General features: G+C 31.0%; 1 protein-coding gene across 3 annotated transcripts in view; it reads left to right on the top strand.

The window, feature by feature from the left end:
* Positions 1 to 258: 258 nt before the first annotated feature.
* LOC139775895 (acyl-CoA Delta-9 desaturase-like) overlaps positions 259 to 20,623 on the top strand; it is a 37,756-nt gene continuing 17,391 nt past the window's right edge. Inside the window, exon 1 of one of the 3 annotated variants that reach the window (XM_071712254.1) lies at positions 259 to 279. The gene's annotated coding sequence lies outside the window, so the exon portion shown is untranslated. Of the gene's footprint in view, positions 280 to 3,735; positions 3,755 to 17,565; positions 17,725 to 20,623 lie in introns of those variants that run through there. The other 2 variants (XM_071712256.1, XM_071712253.1) reach the window with 2 other exon arrangements.

Genomic DNA, 20,623 nt, shown 5'->3' with positions numbered 1-20,623 from the left:
ATAATTCAACTTTGTTTAACTGTATTAATTTAAATGTATTAATTAGAAAATATTTCAAAGATAGTAGTATGCCTATTACGTTTTTGCCAAATAATAATAAAAAAATTGTTTTTGATTATTTTTTAATAATAAATTTAATTTGAAGATAAAGTAACTTAACGAATTAACAAATAATTCCAATTTATCTGTTAAACTATTTAACTTAATCTAATCAGTGGTATAATGTTTTTGTTGCAGATTCAGATGCGGAACGTAGCCGTTCCTGAGTCGGCGGAATCGGTGAGTGGAATTTTGGGTACAGGTGATGGTTTTTCTTTCCGCCGAAATCGTAATTTCTGAAATCAATGCGATTTATTTTGCTTGTAGACTTGTAGATGCGAACATTCGCATGGGAAGCATCGAATAAAAAAGAGATATAAGTCAGTTTTATATTGAAAGAAAAGATAGATACATATCAAAAATACTTGCTCAAAGTTTTAACAACTTTGTTATAATATTTTTAAAATTTTGTCTTTGATAATCTTAATTAATATTTTATTATACAGTCACGATTGAATAAATATCTAATATTTTACTATAATATAATTCAGAATTGATTTCCAACAATAAAATGCATACGATCTTTCATAAATATAAATGCGATTTGTCATTGTGTCGACTTACATCTCTTATCCGTTCTTAATGATGTCCCCTTTCTGCATGAACCTCGTTTAGCGTTAAAGTTGACGCTTGAGCCTCGTAAGATGCGAAGAAATAATATGGATCAGAAATCGCCGGGAATATTTTGTGCGCGTTAACGGATATCTTGCAATTTTTAATTTGCGATTATAACTTTTCCGTTTTACTTTCTAATTTTTAATTTTTCGTACAACAACAATTTGAATGAAAAAGATTACGAATTATAGAAATTCGTAAAAATGAGGATAATTGTAATCTCTCGTAGAAATCGTGACTTTTCAGTTATATATTTGCTACGATTACTTTATTAGATAGGAATAGAGATTCCGTTTGCAAAGAATACCGCGAATTTTGCCGAATTATTTATATAGTTTATGTAATTATTAATATTAGCTCAAAGGTGTTTCATCATATATATAAATTATCAAATATTAAGTTTTACCATCACTGCAACTTTTAGTTTTTTACTTTATATGTATTCGCGATTAGATTTACCATATCTATAGACGGTATGAATATGAATTTCATGAAAGTAAATGCGCGAATTTTAAATATTAAAAATATTTTGTAGTAGCATTTTGCGTGTGTTTTACTACAACTACTTTACAATTGTTAAATACCGTTACGATTTTTAAAATTTGATTTTTTACATACACTTATCTCTCTCGATATTGCGATTTCTATAAACGATACTCCCAAAGAAATTGTTAAGCTTCGCAAGGATATTGAGGGCGAAGCGATTCTCGCAGAAATATTGCAAGAACAAACTTCGCACAGAGATATTGCAAAGTCAGGTGATTTTCGCAAAAATATTGCGGAGGAATATTGCAATGTTCATACACTAACAATAAGTTGTATGAGAAGAATTCGTACGTTTTATTTTCCAGATTTAAACATATTTCATATTTTATCTCTAACTATTACGCGATAGATTATCTATAAAAAGTAATTTTTTGCCATAAAGATTTTTTCAATAAATTCGTAAATTAAATTTAGTATTTCGCGTCGCGGGTGCATTCTCATGTGAACTAATACAAAATAAAGTGCAATGGACATAGAAACTCTTTAATCGAATTCGCAAATTTCGTTTTTTATTATATTCGTTTTTAACTGTTTATTGTGATCATATTATTAAATTTGCCATAAATATAATTCCGCGAATTCGTGTCGCGAGTGTATTGTGTGTACTGAAGTAAAGTGCAATCGACGTGGGACACAGGGATGCTACTGGACTATTTCCGAATGCTGTCCCAGATGAAATTGCAGCGGAAGATGCATCGATGGACGTCGAAGGACGTCGCGAAATGGTGAGTGCTAATTAAGTTTCTCTTGTAACTGTAATCTGTTCTATTTTGATTATCCTTTTTCTTACTCCTTGTTACAATTTAACAAATTGTTAGATCCGTTAGTTCTCATATAAAGGAATATATCGAATTCGAATTATACAAATATCATTTAGTGTACAAAATACACGCATATGTAAAATATATATAGATAAGATGCAACTGAAAAGAACAGATTATATCGCATGCATATAGTAATTAGAATGCTTCCAATCGCATTGATTTCCAACGGTAAGAATTGACATAATTGTCATAATTATGTATGTTAAACTGAAAAATTTGACTTTGGCGCGTCGGGTTTTGTAAATGTCTATTGTTATATTGATTTTTTTGCATATTTACATACGCAATTATTGTGGAAATATGCGAAATTGACATTTTTATATTTGCTATTTAATCGTATTTAATTCAATATTTTTTATCTTGTTGTTACATTTTATTAAATTTTGTATGTGTCTTTATAAATTTAAAATTTTTAATATTTCTACATATTTATATGTAAGAGATATTTTTATATATTTGTACGTCTAGAAGTTTATCTCTTTATTTTGTTTAATGCCTCCGCAATTTTGCGATTTTGTAATGATTATCCTATAGTGAACTAAATCTCTCTCTCTTTCTATACTAATCTTTATATTTTTTTATCCGATAAGTATATAGGAAAATTTGATGAATAGTTAGATTCTAAAATCAAGCACATTCATAACACACATTAAATTCAAGATAGTTAAAACAAAATAATAAAAAAAGCCGCTTTTTAAGAGCTATCCCTGATGCAAATAAATATAAGTAATAGTACTCGATATTGCAGTCATTCGCGACAACATTTATATGAAACTTATAGCTGTAAACTGATTATATTTAACAAATTTTATTGGATACAGTTTATTGTCACAATTTAAGATACCAGTATTGTAGGGGAACGGGGAAAAGCCAGTTTACACATCTAATATGCCCTTCTGCGTATCTCGACATATGCAGAATGTTTAAACAATGGCCATAGATACGCGGGATACTTGAATTTTAATAATGTCCGGGGCTACCCATCTGTCCGGGGCAGCTACACCCCGTTCCTCTACGTTTGATTCAAGTATCTAAAACTGAACTAAAAAAGAAGAAGGAACAGTTGCGCATTATTTTTATTACTTTGCATTTGCGTTTGCGGTCGTACCACGCGTGGCAGCACCGACTGGAAAAGTCGTTGCATTTCTTGCTTCGAGATATTTTCAATTTTTAAATAAATTAATATTAATATATAGATATCCATGAAATCACTAATATAGTTCTTGTTGCAGCAGAGATACTGTAAATAATATAAATATAAAAATTAGTTATTGTTATGATTAAAATTAAACAAACATTATTCTTTAACATGATTGACAAATTAATTTAAAGTAAAATTTAGATTTTAATTAAAATAAAAATAAAATTAAGTTCGTGGATTCTGTAACAATCTCACAGACTTGAATAAATCTAAAGGATCTGAATTTGAATTTGAAGGCAATTTAGATTATTTTTATTCAGATATATTGACATAAAAATTGCTATTTAATTTAATTCGAATTTAAATAAATTTTTATTTTGGAAAGGCTGATCTAAAACTCTATATTTCCCCTCTTTTTCGTCATTGTTTATCGACCGAGAGAACTGCGAGTATTCCCCTTCGCCGTGGACCGCGGGCATGATGGCAGTAGTGGCGCTGCGGATCAATCGGACCAGCCGGGACCATCCGGGTACGGTACCGTCTTTACTGTTTCCACCTGTTATTTTCCGCGAACGGAGGACTTTAACTCGCTCGCGCGATCAGTCGCGCGCATGCACTCACTTTCCTCGCGACGCGAGCCAAAGATCGGTATGATAAGAGGATCGAGATCGCGGTGAATTACAGCCAGGGAGAGACCGAGTATACCTCCGGGGATGGGGTGGTGGTGGCGGTGTTGCTGCTGATGCACTGCGCAACCCTTGCCCGAGGCAAGGTGTGCATCGGTCGTCTGTCGTCAGCTACCGCCACGCTGACTGTCATCGGTCATCGACTTTTATATCTCATTATCTCACTTTAATCGCCGTCACCTATGATTTTTAATCCGTCGATCGTATAATTATAGCACTCAAGTCAAAGGTTCTTGACTTAACTTGCATGATTGCATATGATCATAATTGCAACTTATCGCCTGACACTTCTTCTTCTTATAATTTGGCCGTCAAGCAATACTGCTCTAAATAAGGCCAGGGCGATTCACTCGTCTTTACGCAAGCGGCGTAAATTACAAAGGTTGGAGGCCTCGAAAGGCGCCGATACAAGGTACTGATAGTTAAACAACGCAGACGGTAACAGTGGAAATAGTTTCAAAAAAATTTTTCTTCCGGACAAAACACGTCCGAATACGATCGAGTTCGCCAACCGACTTATCGCCTGACACGTGCGAGTGTCAAGATACTTATTCGCGATTTTTTAAACCATGAAATCTAGCTAATTATATGTAAATGTGGCATATTTTAATCGATCAGTTCAGTTTATGTTTGCAATAGTTGCATTTTCCCTTTAATATCACTCTGTATATACGCTAATTTATTAATATTATGATGGCAAGAATTAACTTCGACAAACGAGCCGATATTTAAGTAATGCGTTTTAAATACACAGAACCACAAAAAATAGAAAGTTTTTTTACCGGAAAGAAGAACCACTATTTTTATATGTATTTTGACGTATTCGCTGAAACCGAATATGACCTTTAAAATAACGTAGCACGTAAAGTTTTTGTAATAACGGGCAAGAAAGGCTCAAAATTAAGCATTTTTCATATTTTACATAGAACGTGCACGCTGTGATTAAATTTTCTTAGCTTAAAAACTACACAGTTGGAAAATTTGTGTTTATAACATAAATCACATGTCCAAAATGGTCCACTCAAATTTTTGTGTTAATTTAACATAATATGGATGTGTTAAATGGTAATATTGATACTATGTTAATATTTCAACAGAAAAAAAAATGTAATTTTGATCGTAATTTGAAGTTAATTGTGTGTACAAATAACATAACTTTCATGTTGAAATTAACATATAAGAAATGTTTTTTTTTACATTTTGCAAATGTAACAACTCAAACTTTTGATTAGTATATTGTGTAAAAGTTACACTATTTATTTGTTAAAAGTTTATTTTTTAACAAAAGATTTGTTACATTTAACGTAACATTTTATTTTTGTTAAATGTAAATATAAGAAAATGTTATTTTTACATTCTAGAAATGTTAATTTTTTTATTAATATACATATAAAGTGTTGGGTTTATAAATTATTATACATATTAAATAATTGAAATACTTTTATTTCAATTATTTAATATGTATAATAATTTATAAACTTAACACCCTATATGTATATTAATAAAAAATTAACATTTCTAGAATGTAAAAATAACATTTTTTTATATTTTATATGTTTTGCAATTATTATATAAATTGTTACATTATTTTAAATATGTAAATATAAACTGTTTATAAAGAGTTACAAAAAGTGGTTAGTTATAATGACTAAATCTTTTTCTAAGGATTCGTAGATCTCCTAACTTTTAGTATACGACAAATCAATTTATTTTACTATAAATAAAATAGACATACTTTTTACAATATATCCTAAACACGAGGATGATATTTGTAAAGTGTTCCAGCATTCACATACAGCATATACTTCGGATTCTACGGAAAAAAAAACAAAATTTTACTAAAAGTATAGGCAAACCCTCAGATAAAGAATCACAAGATCCGCCGTCTGAGTTTCTACGTCAAGTTTTTGTGCAAATTGCTCTTGACAGCCAAGTGAACAGAACAAAAATACGAAGGCTCGCTGTTGATCCTGACCCTCGGAAGAATTTCGTCACGCAATCGGTACCGATAGGACTTCGTGCCGATGCCGTGCGTTAGCGTTACCACAGTCCACATACAACTTCCCGATTTTCCTTTACTCGCACTCGGCACTTTTCGCGCCAACGATAACTCAACCCATAGCTACCCAGACTAGATAGTCAATCACGTCGCGGGCGCGGCGCTACGATCAGCGAACGTGTGTGAAGCTAGCATCTCAAGTGTTAGCACCTCACAAATAAACTGCAAATTCACTTGCATCCAGCATAGTTCTACAGTTCCTGATAAGTTTTAACAATAGTTCTGATGAATTTACTATTAAAATCGCGTTTTTAAGAAATGAGATGCTAACTTCCAAAAACACCTGATAGCATCTCATCGTATTTCGAATACATGATCACGGAGGAGTAAGATTCCATAGAGTTCTCCAGTCTAGACGCATTCTGTCAATAGTTCTGACGATTAAACTCCGTAGAAAATAATTTATAATTACAAAACCCATCTGATCCTATGTGTATGAAGCTGGCGTGGAAACTTACTAATTGTTTACAGTTCTAGAGTTTCTCTATGAGTTAAACAAATAGTTCCGACCATTAAAGCAAAAGAATTGATTCAGACAAAAAGTTGACTAAGACGACAACTTCACGCTGCGTCTCAATTTGTCTTAAAGCAGCTCCCTTACACTATATCTCATCAGATTTTGATTTGCAGTTAAAGACGAGTTCTATAAAGAATTCTGCAGTTTAAAACCAAAAACATCGATTAAAATAACGTAAAAACTAACGAATATAGTGTAACAAATATATCAAGCTGAACGATTTTTCAGAGTTCTGGCTTTTCCAAGATAGTTCTGTATAATTATGAATACATTTATGCATTTTTTAAAGAGTTCTAAACACTATCAACGTTGTGTTTTCAAAAAAATTAATACTGCTCGGAAAGTGCATTTTAAGAGAGATAAAGGTGAGATGCTGGTCAATATTCGATAGTTCTAGTCATTGTAAAATATTTTTTATCCAGTTCTAAACATATTTAACAATTTCCTAAAGAGTTCTGGGCACTACCAACGTTGTGTTATTTTTTAAATAATTAATACTGCCTGAAAAATGCATTTTAATACAGATAAGGGTGAGATGCTGGACGATATTCGAAAGTTCTAGTGATCGTAAAATATTTTTCGCACAGTTCTAAACATATTTAACAATTTCTTAAAGAGTTCTGGGTACTACCAATGTTGTGTTATTTTTTGACTAGAACTATCGAATATCGACCATCATCTCACCCTTATCTGTATTAAAATGCATTTTCCAGGCAGTATTAATTATTTAAAAAATAACACAACGTTGGTAGTGCCCAGAACTCTGTAGGAAATTGTTAAATACGTTCAGAACTGCGCGAAAAATATTTTTCGATGACTAGAACTATCGAATATCGACTAGCATCTCACCCTTATCTGTCTTAAAATGCATTTTCCAGGCAGTATTAATTATTTAAAAAATAACACAACGTTGGTAGTGCTTAGAACTCTGTAGGAAATTGTTAAATACGTTCAGTACTGCGCGAAAAATATTTTACGACGACTAGAACTACCGAATATCGACTAGCATCTCAGCCTTATCTGTCTTAAAATGCATTTTCCAGGCAGTATTAATTATTTAAAAAATAACACAACGTTGGTAGTGCTTACGATCAGTAGAACTCTCGAATATCGTCCAGCATCTCACCTTTATCTGTATTAAAATGCGTTTTCCGGGCAGTATTCATTTTTTTGAAAACACAACGTTGATAGTGTCTAGAACTCTTTAAAGAATGCATAAATGTATTCATAATTGTACAGAACTATCTTGGAAAAGCCAGAACTCTGAAAAATCGTTCAGCTTGATATATTTGTTACACTATATTCCTTAGTTTTTACGTTATTTTAATCGATGTTTTTGGTTTTAAACTGCAGAATTTTTTATAGAACTCGTCTTTAACTGCAAATCAAAATCTGATGAGATATAGTGTAAAGGAGCTGCTTTAAGACAAATTGAGACGCAGCGTAAAGTTGTCGTCTCAGTCAACTTTTTGTCTGAATCAATTCTTTTGCTTTAATGGTCGGAACTATTTGTTTAACTCATAGAGAAACTCTAGAACTGTAAACAATTAGTGAGTTTCCACGCCAGCTTCATACACATAGGATCAGATGGGTTTTGTAATTATAAATTATTTTCTACGGAGTTTAATCGTCAGAACTATTGACAGAATGCGTCTAGACTGGAGAACTCTATGGAATCTTACTCCTCCGTGATCATGTATTCGAAATACGATGAGATGCTATCAGGTGTTTTTGGAAGTTAGCATCTCATTTCTTAAAAACGCGATTTTAATAGTAAATTCATCAGAACTATTGTTAAAACTTATCAGGAACTGTAGAACTATGCTGGATGCAAGTGAATTTGCAGTTTATTTGTGAGATGCTAACACTTGAGATGCTAGCTTCACACACGTCAGCGACGTTTCTTGTCCATTGGCTTCTGCACATGGGACCCGGAAACACTTGCCGCGCGGTAATGAGCGACGTCGAGACTTGTCGAAACTTGTCGAGACTACGTCATCCCCACTTCTGTTATAGAGTAAAATCAACACTCCTTTTCTGTAGATTTTTACACCCATTTGTGTTAAAGAGTAAAATTAATACTTTTTTTTCTGTAAATTTTTATTCCCATTTCTGTTAAAGAGTCAAATCAACACTCTTTTTCTGTAAATTTTAACACATTTAATAAATACGTTCAAATTGTGTTACTTTAACATATTTTTTTAATTATTTTAATAATTTTACATTTTATATTTGTTAAGTTCAATTAACATAGCAGACATATGTTAAATCTACACATGTATGTGTTGATTATTATTTAACACAAAAATTTTAACCAGCAGATTTTTTCACAAAAGTACAAAAATTTTCCAACAGTGTATAATTATGTACATTTGTGTGTTGATGAAACATACAAAACTTTTAATAAGCGAGATATTAAGCTATATTATACGGGGTGCTTGATTTCCCTGAGTCCACACAATAGACACAAATGTACATAATTATTGTTTTTGAGCTAAGAAAATTTAATCAGTATGCACATCCTATGAAGAATATGAAAAATGCTTAATTTGGGCCTTTTATGTCTGTTATAACAAAAACTTGACGTGCTACATTATTTTAAAGGTCATATTCGGTTTCAGCATGTCGAAATACATATAAAATAGTGGTTCTTCTTTCCGATAAAAAAAAACTCTTCTTGTGGTCCTGTGATATTACTGGACTGGCATAATGCAATAATCGATTCTTGTGACTTGGAGTATTCGATTTAAGATTCCAAGAATACTCTTAGTATTCTGTTGAAATCGTGTCAACCAGTTTCTTTTATTTGGAAGATATTTACGAAGAATCCAATATACCTATACAGTTAGCTGTGTGTAACTTCGAAATGTTTGGAGTTACTCATAGGATTCTTATTATGTATTCGAGAATATATCGTGCTGCGCGACTACCTTAAAATAGCGCCGCGCGTCTACTTCAAAGAATTGACTAACGGATTAACGAACGAACCGAGTAAATTAAGTCTGCTTACAGTAGATGACGCACGCAAATTGTACTTTGGAAAATAGGATATTTTTATCCTTTTCTTTTGCGTCTCGACAGGCTATTATTATTAACAATTAAACTTTCATTTCATTCGGCTATAATTGGCAAATAATCATCGTGACGATTCGACCATTGGTTTTGGTCCCTTAATCGTCAAGACGTCTTGACGATTAAGGGACCAAAACCAATGGTCGAATTGTCACGATGATTATTTGCCAATTATAGCCGGATGAAATAAGAGTTTAATTGTTAATAATAATAGCCTGTCGAGACGCAAAAGAAAAGGATAAAATATCTTATTTTCCAAAGTACAATTTGCGTGCGTCATTTATTATAAATAGACTTATTTACTTCTTTTTTTTTTTACTTATTAATAGGGAATAATTTCCAATTATAGCCGGATGATATAAGAGTTTCATTGTTAATAATAATAGCCTGTCGAGACGCAAAAGAAAAGGATAAAAATATCCTATTTTTCAAAGTACAATTTGCATTTATATATTCTCGAATACATAATAAGAATCCTATGAGTAAATCCAAACATTTCGAAGTTACACACAGCTAACTGTATAGGTATATAAGATTCTTCGTAAATATCTTCCAAATAAAAGAAACTGGTTGACACGGTTATTATATTGTTGGCAATTTACGAATGTACTTTATATATTATCATTAAATAATTCTCTATTAATAAGTAAAAAAAAAGTAAATAAGTCTATTTATAATAGATGACGTACGCAAATTGTACTTTGGAAAGTAAGATATTTTATCCTTTTCTTTTGCGCCCCAATGGGCTATTAGCATTAATTAATTTTTATTAATAAGTGAATAGAGAGAAACCGTTTGATTTAATAATTACTTCAAGCCGTCGACAATTTTTGCTAAAATGGTATTTGACAACCAAAAGAAATCCTTTATCAATAGATTTCGTTTCAGTCCAATGCCTCGTGTTTCTTCTTTTATGCCGTTATTTTGGCACGCACTTGCTAAATATATCCTGACACGGAAAAAAAAATTAGCTACCGCAGCAAGTCTATAGTCGTAAAATATGAACAACTAACATTTTTTTGCTACAAGAGCTATATTTTTAACAATAGTAGCAAAAGGGTCTCGCAGCAAAAAAAATGTTACTTGTCCATATTTTACAACTCCTTTTTTTCGTGAAGATATTCTTGTTTCTCGGTGAGATTCAAAAGAAATGTTTAATACATTTTATTTCATACAATATAATATAGTACTCAGTTTTCTTTTTAATAGAGAGAAAAAGAAAATTTGTAATTAAAATTAATATTATTCTACTGTCAGAACGTCGAAATCTTTTACACGTACGATTACCATAAATCATACGTGTATGAATATGGATAATATTCTTATTATATACCTAAATACCTAAATTGCTCGTTCGTGAAATGCTTGTTTACATGCTCAACTTATTAAATATATCTCGCTACATACCTTGTAATGTCATCAAATTCTTTGAGAGATTATTTACGATGGCACTTGATTAATCGTACGCACTTGTAATAAAAAATATTAATATTGATGAGCAACAAGGAAATGTGAGCTTTGAGAGTCAAACGCGATTAGTTGTGTATGAGTTAACGTTATGTAACATTTAATCAATAATTTAATATAAATTATAAATTGTTTTTGCTCTTTGAGTCTTTAGTGACACAGTGATAGATAAATTAAATAATCTCAAACATTCCGTCGAGCAGAAGGTGAGAATTAAAAAATTAAATGTACAAAGATAATGTAATTTTTAAGGAAGGTGGTTAGTAAAATCAATTTGATAAGAATTAGTTCAAATTTACGGAGAATATTCGTCTATGGGAATCTGTCGTCCATGCCAAAGTTGAAGACAATCGTCTGCATGGTTGGCGAGTAATTAATTATTGAAGTTATACTCTTGTCTCTCTCTTATACACGGGCGACACAGCAGAAATGTTACCTAACCTGTAATGTAACTCTCGAAAGCATATTAAAAATGATAAGAATTTAGTGAAAATAGGTGCAAATAACTTTTTACATATTTAGGAAGAACTTTCTCGAAGACTGAAATGATTCGTCTTTATAGTTATCAAGAAATTGTAAAAATAAAACAGGACCACATTTATTATTTCCACATTTCAATGTGGATAATAACGTATTTGGGTTTCAATTGTACAAACAACTCTTTTTAAACCTTAAGAAACAGCAATTAAATGCATTCCACGTATTTATTTGCTAAAATTCGTTTATTTTACGCGACGAAAATCTAACCTATATGCTTTTCCCCTGCCGCGCGCCCCTTCCCCGCACAGAGAACGAACCAACCTCCTTAAGAGAAAATACACAGCATATTACTGCTAATATTCATAGTCTGCAAAATATTCGGACTAGAAATGAAAATTGGGACTAATCAGCAAAGAAAAGTGAAATCCACTCATCAAACCAAGTCCAGAGAACGTGAGATTGACAAACTGAAGCCTTGGGAAAAAACCTCGGAAACTGAGATGATTTTTAAGCGCCGGTTGATATAATCGAGACAATGACACAATTAAATTGTAGTCGACAATGACCTGGTTTTAAATAATAGTAGTTGAATCAACGATTTATTGCCAAACGAATCAGTTGTCATTTAAAACGTCCGTTTTTATCATGTATCATGTATCATTGTTTTGATTATACAACCACTACCGTTTAAAAATCATTTCAGTTTCCGATATCTTTCTCAAATCTTCAGTTTGTTAATCTTAAATTCTTTGGACTTGGTGAGTGAATTCCACATCCCTTTGCCGGTTAATTACAATTTTTTATTTTTAGTCCAAATATTTTGCAGACTATGAATATTAGCAGAATTATTCTGGTATTTCTTCATCTTACAAATTATGCTATTTTTATATGGAGGAGTAAAAGCCATAGTGGTGTAAGTCAAATATTTTAAAATATTGACTCGTGCAATTTATATATTGTATAGATTGCATCTATGCACACGAGTCAATATTTTAAAAATGTTGACTTACACCACTATGGCTTTTACCCCTCCATATTATATTTAATTTTTAAATATTCATCTTATGTTCGTCGGAGAGCTGAGATTATTTAATTTATCTATCACCGCTAAAGATGGCTCAAGGTAAAGACGAAACGTACGATTTATAATTTAAATTATTATCTAATCTAATGTTACATAACGTTAACTCACACACAACTAACCGCTTTGACCCTCAAAGTTCACTTTTCCTTGTTACTCGTTAACTTTAACATCGATAATCTTTAATTAATTCATCATTTATTTTAACATAAATATGTCTTTGCACAATAGTATTTATAGATCGAAATAGAATTAATGCTTCAATTTTTTCTCATGCCTCAAGCGCAATATAGAAATAAGAGATTTATTCACAATATTGTTATAAACACTTTTATATTTCATTCTATTTTAAGGATGACATTTTTCAAGATGAAATAAATCTATTAAGCTCTTTTGGATTTTTGGGAGGAGAAAGTATAGCTTGTTTAAGTATTATATTCAATTAAAATAATATAATACTATTTAAAAAATGATATTTTATCTTTACATTAAATTTATTTTAATTTATGATATGAATTATCATGGAATTTTAAGAAATTGATATTCTTGTTTACGAATGCAAAAAAGATTTGCAGGAAGACATGTGACTTCAGAATGAATCTAAAATAATGATCGATAGGTTAAAGATTAGAGAAACACCTGCATTTTTGTTTTATATTTTTACATAAATTCGAATCTTAGGCCGGTATTTATAGTCAGTTCTTATTTCAAGACTTTTCAAGTCTTAAGTAATGTCTTAAGATGCTAATACGGCTCTGTGATTGGTTCGTAACATCTTAAGATCGTATTATACTTAAGACGGTCTTAAATATAAGATCTGACTATGAATACTGGCCATAGACATGAACTTGAATAACACATGTAGAAGAATATATATTTGTATATATTTTAAATGTATAGCTGTGCTATAAGAATAAAATTTAATTAAGAAGCTATATTATGCGATAAAAATAGTTTCTATGTGCATTTGTTCAATAATATGATTTTGTATTATATACAATGTTCAATAATATGATTTTGTATTATACAATGTTCAATAATATGATTTTGTATTATACAATGTCTAATTTATACTACTACAACTTCCAATTACACGTTTAATTTAATGTAATTTATATTAATTATAAATAACATTTATTTAATTTACTTAAAGTAATTTAAGATAAAAAAGATAAGAAGATAAAAAATCTGTTTTTCTGCAAATCTTTTTACCTTTAGGTTAACTGGATTCTTTCTTCAGCTTACATCTATTATTATTATTATGATTCCTTATTATACGTAAGTCTGTCCGATATCCACATTTGCTTAACTAAAAAATTACAATAATTTATTTAGTTAAGCAAATTAAGTAATTAGGTCTTGTGGCGCAATGCGACATTATTTTTCCCATCGGTATCTTAACCGGAAAGGACAGCCTTGACAAAGTTCTGCAGCACCCACCTCGTCATTCCGAGATCAATATTGCACAATGCTATTGCACTGGCAATTTATGCATAACAAATGTTTGACGAAGGGACGTGAAACTCCATTCTCACTTGGTTTTAACATCGTGCGTACTGCGTTGAAACGACGACTCTTTCTCAGTGCGATATAGATGAGCATAACTTAAAACAAATTTAATAAAATTTCAATTATTTTTATGAAAATGTCCAACGTTCATGCTTCTTTAGATTCAAACCGGATCAATAGATATTTTTATATACAGTGAAAGAAAGAGAGGACGGTTTTTAATCTTCGGACAATTTTCACTCTTGACCGCAATTCGTGTACTGAATTACATACTCGATTGAGTTCAAACTTCGTATAATTATTTATTATTTTAATTTAATTATTTATTTAAATTGTTCATTTTTTATTTATTTAATTAAAAACAATTTATTAATAGTTTCTTTATACATCGTGTGCGTACGTAAATATTTTGCAGAAAAGTTAGTTAAATGAATGCTTTTTTCCGTACATTGCATTGCATTAATTAAGCAACGAGGTTTCACACTGATGTGGAATTGTATGCACTACGAACATCTTACATTTTCTATCAGAGCTTCGCGATATCGATTTTGAAAATATCAGGTAGATTCATACGGCTCCTAACTTTTCGACTTTGCTGCATTAATTTTGTACAACTTATTTAAAAATAGCACAATAATTTTTTTACTATCAATTTCTTTTGTTTTATAAAACATACGTTGATAGCGAAAAAGAGAAGAGAAATCTAAATTTTAATTAAGGAAAACCTTATTTAAATTTTTATGTGCTTTTCTATCTTATTTATTTATTTTCACATACATGATATTTACGCGTAAAAGATAACGTTAAATTTTCATTTAATATATATTAAAGGTACATTGATAAAATTAATTAATTTTATCTCTCTGACTACATTAATACGAATTTTATCGACTATAAACTCTCTTATTTCTTTGACACTTATTATAAGACAGGCTGCAAACTATCCATTTTATTACTAAATATAAATATATTATTGGACATAAAAACATGTCTAATATATTTATATAATAAAAAAATTTATTAAATCTTTTTCGATTACTTAATTATTTTATAATATATTTATATTTATTTATATATTATAGAGATAAAACCGGATATGTATTTCTCATATGTAGTCCTCATGTTGAAACAGCGATAAATGTAGTGCGGCGCATAATCGCATTATCGTGGGAACATATGACGAAAGGACTTTGATTAGCAAAATAATCTTTTGTAATCTCGTATTGTTTGCAACCTGCCATATGTAAGAAAAAGGAAGGGGAAAGGTGATAGATTTATGGAATTTAGTTCAATCTTATTAATTACATTCGTATTTGCAGATTTACGTAGAAATTTGAATAGATAGAATTGTTATCACATGTCTTTCTTATCAGCAATATACCGTACATTGTTCGAAATACCGTTTTTCATAAAGCTTTGAGTTATATTATCAAATTAACTTTACTTATGGAAATGTTTGGGTGTATGGCATTAATTATGATAAGCTAGATAAGTAGATAATTATTTATTATATTCGCTAAAATTCTTTGTAAGATGTATCAAATTAGGTTAATGTATAATTTCTTCTTACTCCTTGTTTAGTTTCTACACGTGTTTTCAAAGAATTAGACTACTCTACTTAGAAAGGAATTTCTATGAATATCTTCGTAAAAAATTATAGTTTATAATTAAAGAGATGACACGCGAAGTTGACGAAACATCGAAGAAAATCCTACGTGCATATTGAAACATTCAACAAAAAGTTTATGTTTGTTCCCAATATTTCTTCACTAAAGTTTCTTCGCTGTCTTTGGTGAAGAAGATCGCAAAATGTAGCTCTCGTTGTCCTCAATTTGAATCATAATAATTTTAGGAGGCTCAAATGATTAAAAATCAATATTAGTAAAAAAAAAGGGGCACAGAGCCATAACCAGGTGTTATTGTTTAACAAATTTTTAATTAGGTCGAAGACTTTACAAACATTTCGGCCTAGAATCAGGCTATCTTCAGTGTACAGTATTAATTCTAACTAATTTTTGACGCGGTAAACGCTTATCACATAGTAGATATAGCAATAATTAGAACATTGCGAAGGGAAACAACATGTGTCGTGAAGTAAAGTTTATGTGGCGCGAGAACCTGTGGTGTTCCATGTCGAATCTTATGACGTTATTAGTTTGAAATTTTAAGACTTGTTTTTATGATGTTGTTTTATTTTTGACGTCGAATCTTATGATGTTATTGGTTTGAAATGTCAAATGACTCGTTCTTGACATTTCAAACTATAAATAACATTATATGAGATAACACTATGTGATAAGCGTTTACCGCGTCAAAAATTAGTTAGAATTAATACTGTACACTGAAGATGGCCTGATTCTAGGCCGAAATGTTTGTAAAGTCTTCGATCTAATTAAAAATTTGTTAAACAACAACACCTTGTGACTCTGTGCCTTTTTTTTACTAACATTGATTTTTAATCATAATGTTAATGCTTAATTATTACTTATAGCGGTAATTATTTCGTGGATTCGCAAAACTACAACGACTTTGTTAGTAAATTTATAAACAAAATAATAAGATCGAAATATAAAAATCAATTTTTTGCAAAAAATAAATCTTACAAATTTATTTCTATAAATAATTTTATTTTAACAATATAAGTATTGTATATATAACAATTTTATGAATGTGTATGATATTCTAAACAATCTAAAGGATATAGATAAAAAGGAGACCATAAAGAAATAATGTATCTGTTATAAAATTGTTTTAATTATGAAACTTATTTAAAATAAATATATTTTTTAAATAAATCAACCAAAGAATTAGAGCAAATTAGAAAATTAGAGAGAATTTTCATTTCTCAAGCGCATTCTAATTTTGTGTTATGCATTATTCAAATATATTAGTAACTTTCTTTAACCATTTAAATATAATATTAAATAGGCGAAGTCGATGTCAACAGTTTCGATCTTATTTTAGTCCAATCTTCTTTGATACGTGCAGTATATATCGATACAAACTGGCGGAAAAAATACCTAATCATTATAGAAGAGAAAATTTTACGGTCCGAGCTTGGTAGCCTAATCATATTTCTGTATGTATTTTATACATCATATATTTCCAACTTATTGTTAGTAAACTGCGCGCCTATATACCTAATCATACTTCGCAAACGTTAGATGCTAAGCTATTGCGATATGTATAGAATCACATATGTATGATTTGCGTATAACAATTGAGGTAACAAAGCGATTGGTAAAGCGCGACGTGACGCCGGAATCGCGAATTGGGAGCATGAGAATAGGTGTGCATTTTATCCAATAGGAATAATAGATTTCGAGAAAGCGAATCGTATATAACTCTTGGTTTTTGCAATCCGCCACTTCCGTCGCTGCTCCAACAAGAGCCGTGCTTTTTAGGACACCCGGCACAACAAGCGGGGGGTTTCGTTGACGGTCGTCATTTTACGTGGGGCGGCGCAAAGCTGATAAGTGGGACATACGCTCCAGCATCTCAGTATTTCGTAGTGAACTCGCCATCAGGTCGGACCATCCGTCTTGAAGAGCCGTCCTCGTGTTTCTTGTCGAGCTTACCTTGCGAAGGTAGTCGCGAGCTCAACCCACGTACACTCGTCGCTCAAGTCGTAAGTCATTGATTCTTCATCTTTTCTGATTTCTTCGACTGTCACTTAACAATTAACATAACTATCGCTGAAATTAAAAAGGAGATATTAGCGGTACACAGTTGGAAAATTTGTGTACTTTGGTGAAAAAAAATCTGCTGGTTAAAGTTTTTGTGTTAAATAATCAACATATTTATGTGTAAATTTAACACATGTCTGCTATGTTAACTAAACTTAACAAATATGAAATGTAAAATTATATTAACACAGTATCAGTGTTACCATTTAATACAGCGCCCATATTATGTTAAGTTAACACAACAATTTGAGTGGACCGTTTGTGATTCATGTTAAATTTAACGCAAGTTTTCCAACTGTGCACGCTATTCTGGATATTTATCGGCAAATTAATTGTGATCGACAAAATTTTTATATTAAAACTCTTCCTTTTGAAATCTGTGTAAAGTGAAATATTAGTTTGAATTATTGAATCGTTCCATATCCTACACCCTGATACTGTCTTTATCCAAGATAATATTTATATGCACCACAGATATTTATGTTAGTTTAAAAAAAGTTGGAAAACTACGATCACACAATGTGATCGTAGATATTATGTTATTTTATTACGAATATTAATATTATTATAAATATACATATACAAATACGATTGACTGTAAATTTTATGATAATTTGTTTGATGCTTTTATTACTTCTTAGACGCAAATCACAATAAATTTAAGTGTAAAGTCCTTATTATTGCTTACCGGTACGCGGTATTTGTTTTACTCGTTGAATAATTTCGCTATATACGGATTTACTTGAAATACTTGATTATTTTTCATGCGATTATATTTTATCGCGCGATTATATTTTTGTAAAGATACGAAATGTAAATTTTTTTTTTGCGAAAAGAATTCCTGAACATTTTTGGAATGGAATAATTTTCGTTTTAATTTTAATATCTTTTGCATGAAGGTAAAGCACTTTAAATTAAAATTCTATTAAGATAAAGTCTATCAAATTAAACGAAGAATGCAATTTTGCTACCTCCTCCCCGAAACTTAATCTTTATCAAAAATTTCTTTTATTTTAATTTTCTTTTAAAACTTTATATTTTTAACATTGCTTTTATAACTTTATTTAATAAATCGATATTTTTATTTAAACAGATATATATTGATATTATAATCGGTTTACCGATCCCTCCACCAAAGAATTTATAATATCAGATTTTAAAACTATAGTTTTATTTAGGCATATATATATTGTGTAATCTTCTTTCAGTTGGTTTAGTGATTTAAATATTGCTACTCACGCTTAACCTTTAGACCGCCGGCATTTGATGAGAAAGTCCTCAAATTGTTGTGCTTATATCTTATATATAACATATACAAAGTTCCGATCACACGTAGAGTCTATATTTAGGTTTTCCGGCGGTCTAAAAGTTAAATACGCACATCGTAGTGAATCTTTTTTCGCTAATGCTTCTTTCCATCTGTTATGCCGATAAACTTCACGTATGGCACACTTTCTTGAACGGTTGTCTTACTTATTAGAATTGAATAGAATCTTATGATAATTCCTAATAAGCGTAATATATGTTATGTAGTTATTATCACATGAATATTTTGCTTTGCATTTTGCAATAAAAAGAAATTGTCGTTAACATGACAATTTTTAATTTATGCGACACGTGTAGTAAAAAAAATTCCATGCTAATCAGTATCCGGTGACGCTCAATACTGATTTATTATCCGTTTCTTAGAAAAAACTCGTACTTTGTATCGATTTTTCATAAGGTAATTGATATTTTGGGTAGATGAGAAAGTGTAATCGGTTTTCCAAACCATCAGCCGAACTATCTTGTTAATGTACGGCACGTGTTTTGCGTATGATGCACGCAACTCAATTTCAAGACGAAAATGCCAGACAAGGCAGTTTGGGATCAAAGTGCGGAGCGGTTCACGTGCTAATGGATGAGAGTAATTTCGCTGTAACACAATTATGTTGCAACACTTGTTCGAGTTTCATCTGCGTGGCAATTCGTGCAACTGAAAGTAAAATTACGGAGAAATGGAAATATAGAAACGGAAAGGTAGCATTACCTTTCCGCAAGCAATTGCACAATGCTGGCACGGAAAGAAAGCATCGCGCATTGTAAAAAGTAATTGTAGTAATTATCATATCTTTATTACATTATTTTCGTATATTTACATTATTTTACATATCTTTATCATGTCCGCTTTGAAGAATATGTAAAGACTTATCACTCCATCTAATCGTAATCAATTTCCGTAAATAATTCCGTTTCTGCAATGTAATCCATGATGTCGAGAAAAATGTGATTTATTAATGACAATTTATTTAAGACGAATATTTAAACGATATTTTCGAGATGCAACTCATTGTACTGACTTCATTCTACAGTTTCCACGCGCGTTATTTCTCGCAATTAGTCGTCTCGAAATCGTAATGCTGTGTACGACGAAGGACACGAAGGAATTACATTTTTCTAAGGGAAGTAGTGTTATTCCTGAAAGACTCCCGTCTTGACGAATGTATCTTTGTGAATTGTCCCGAATTGCAAGAATCTTATTGAATCAACATATGGATGCGCACAATATCACAGATTGAAGCGTACGTACGTTTCGCCTCAAAAGAAAGTTGTACGTTATTTGTCAGATACGTGTAGCAGCGTGCGTTGAATCTCGAGAGAAAACGTCACGTGCTGTGGGATTAGTAGGTCAGTGTTCCTCTTCAACATCCTCCGCTTCTTTTCGGTCATCGAGAAGCGTCCATTCATTTTCGGTCATCAATAATCCGATGAATGATCTACTTTATTTTCACACCTCAACGCACAATTAAAAAAATTATTCCTGTATTTTGAATTTTCAGTTATCAATTCATATTCAATAAA

The sequence above is a fragment of the Temnothorax nylanderi genome, unplaced genomic scaffold (assembly GCF_030848795.1).
Source record: "Temnothorax nylanderi isolate EJ_2023f unplaced genomic scaffold, tnyl_v1.0 TNYL_tig0108_pilon, whole genome shotgun sequence".
NCBI lineage: Eukaryota > Metazoa > Arthropoda > Insecta > Hymenoptera > Formicidae > Temnothorax > Temnothorax nylanderi.
The sequence above is the reverse complement of the archived record's forward strand: the minus strand, read 5'-3'. Positions and strand labels throughout refer to the sequence as shown.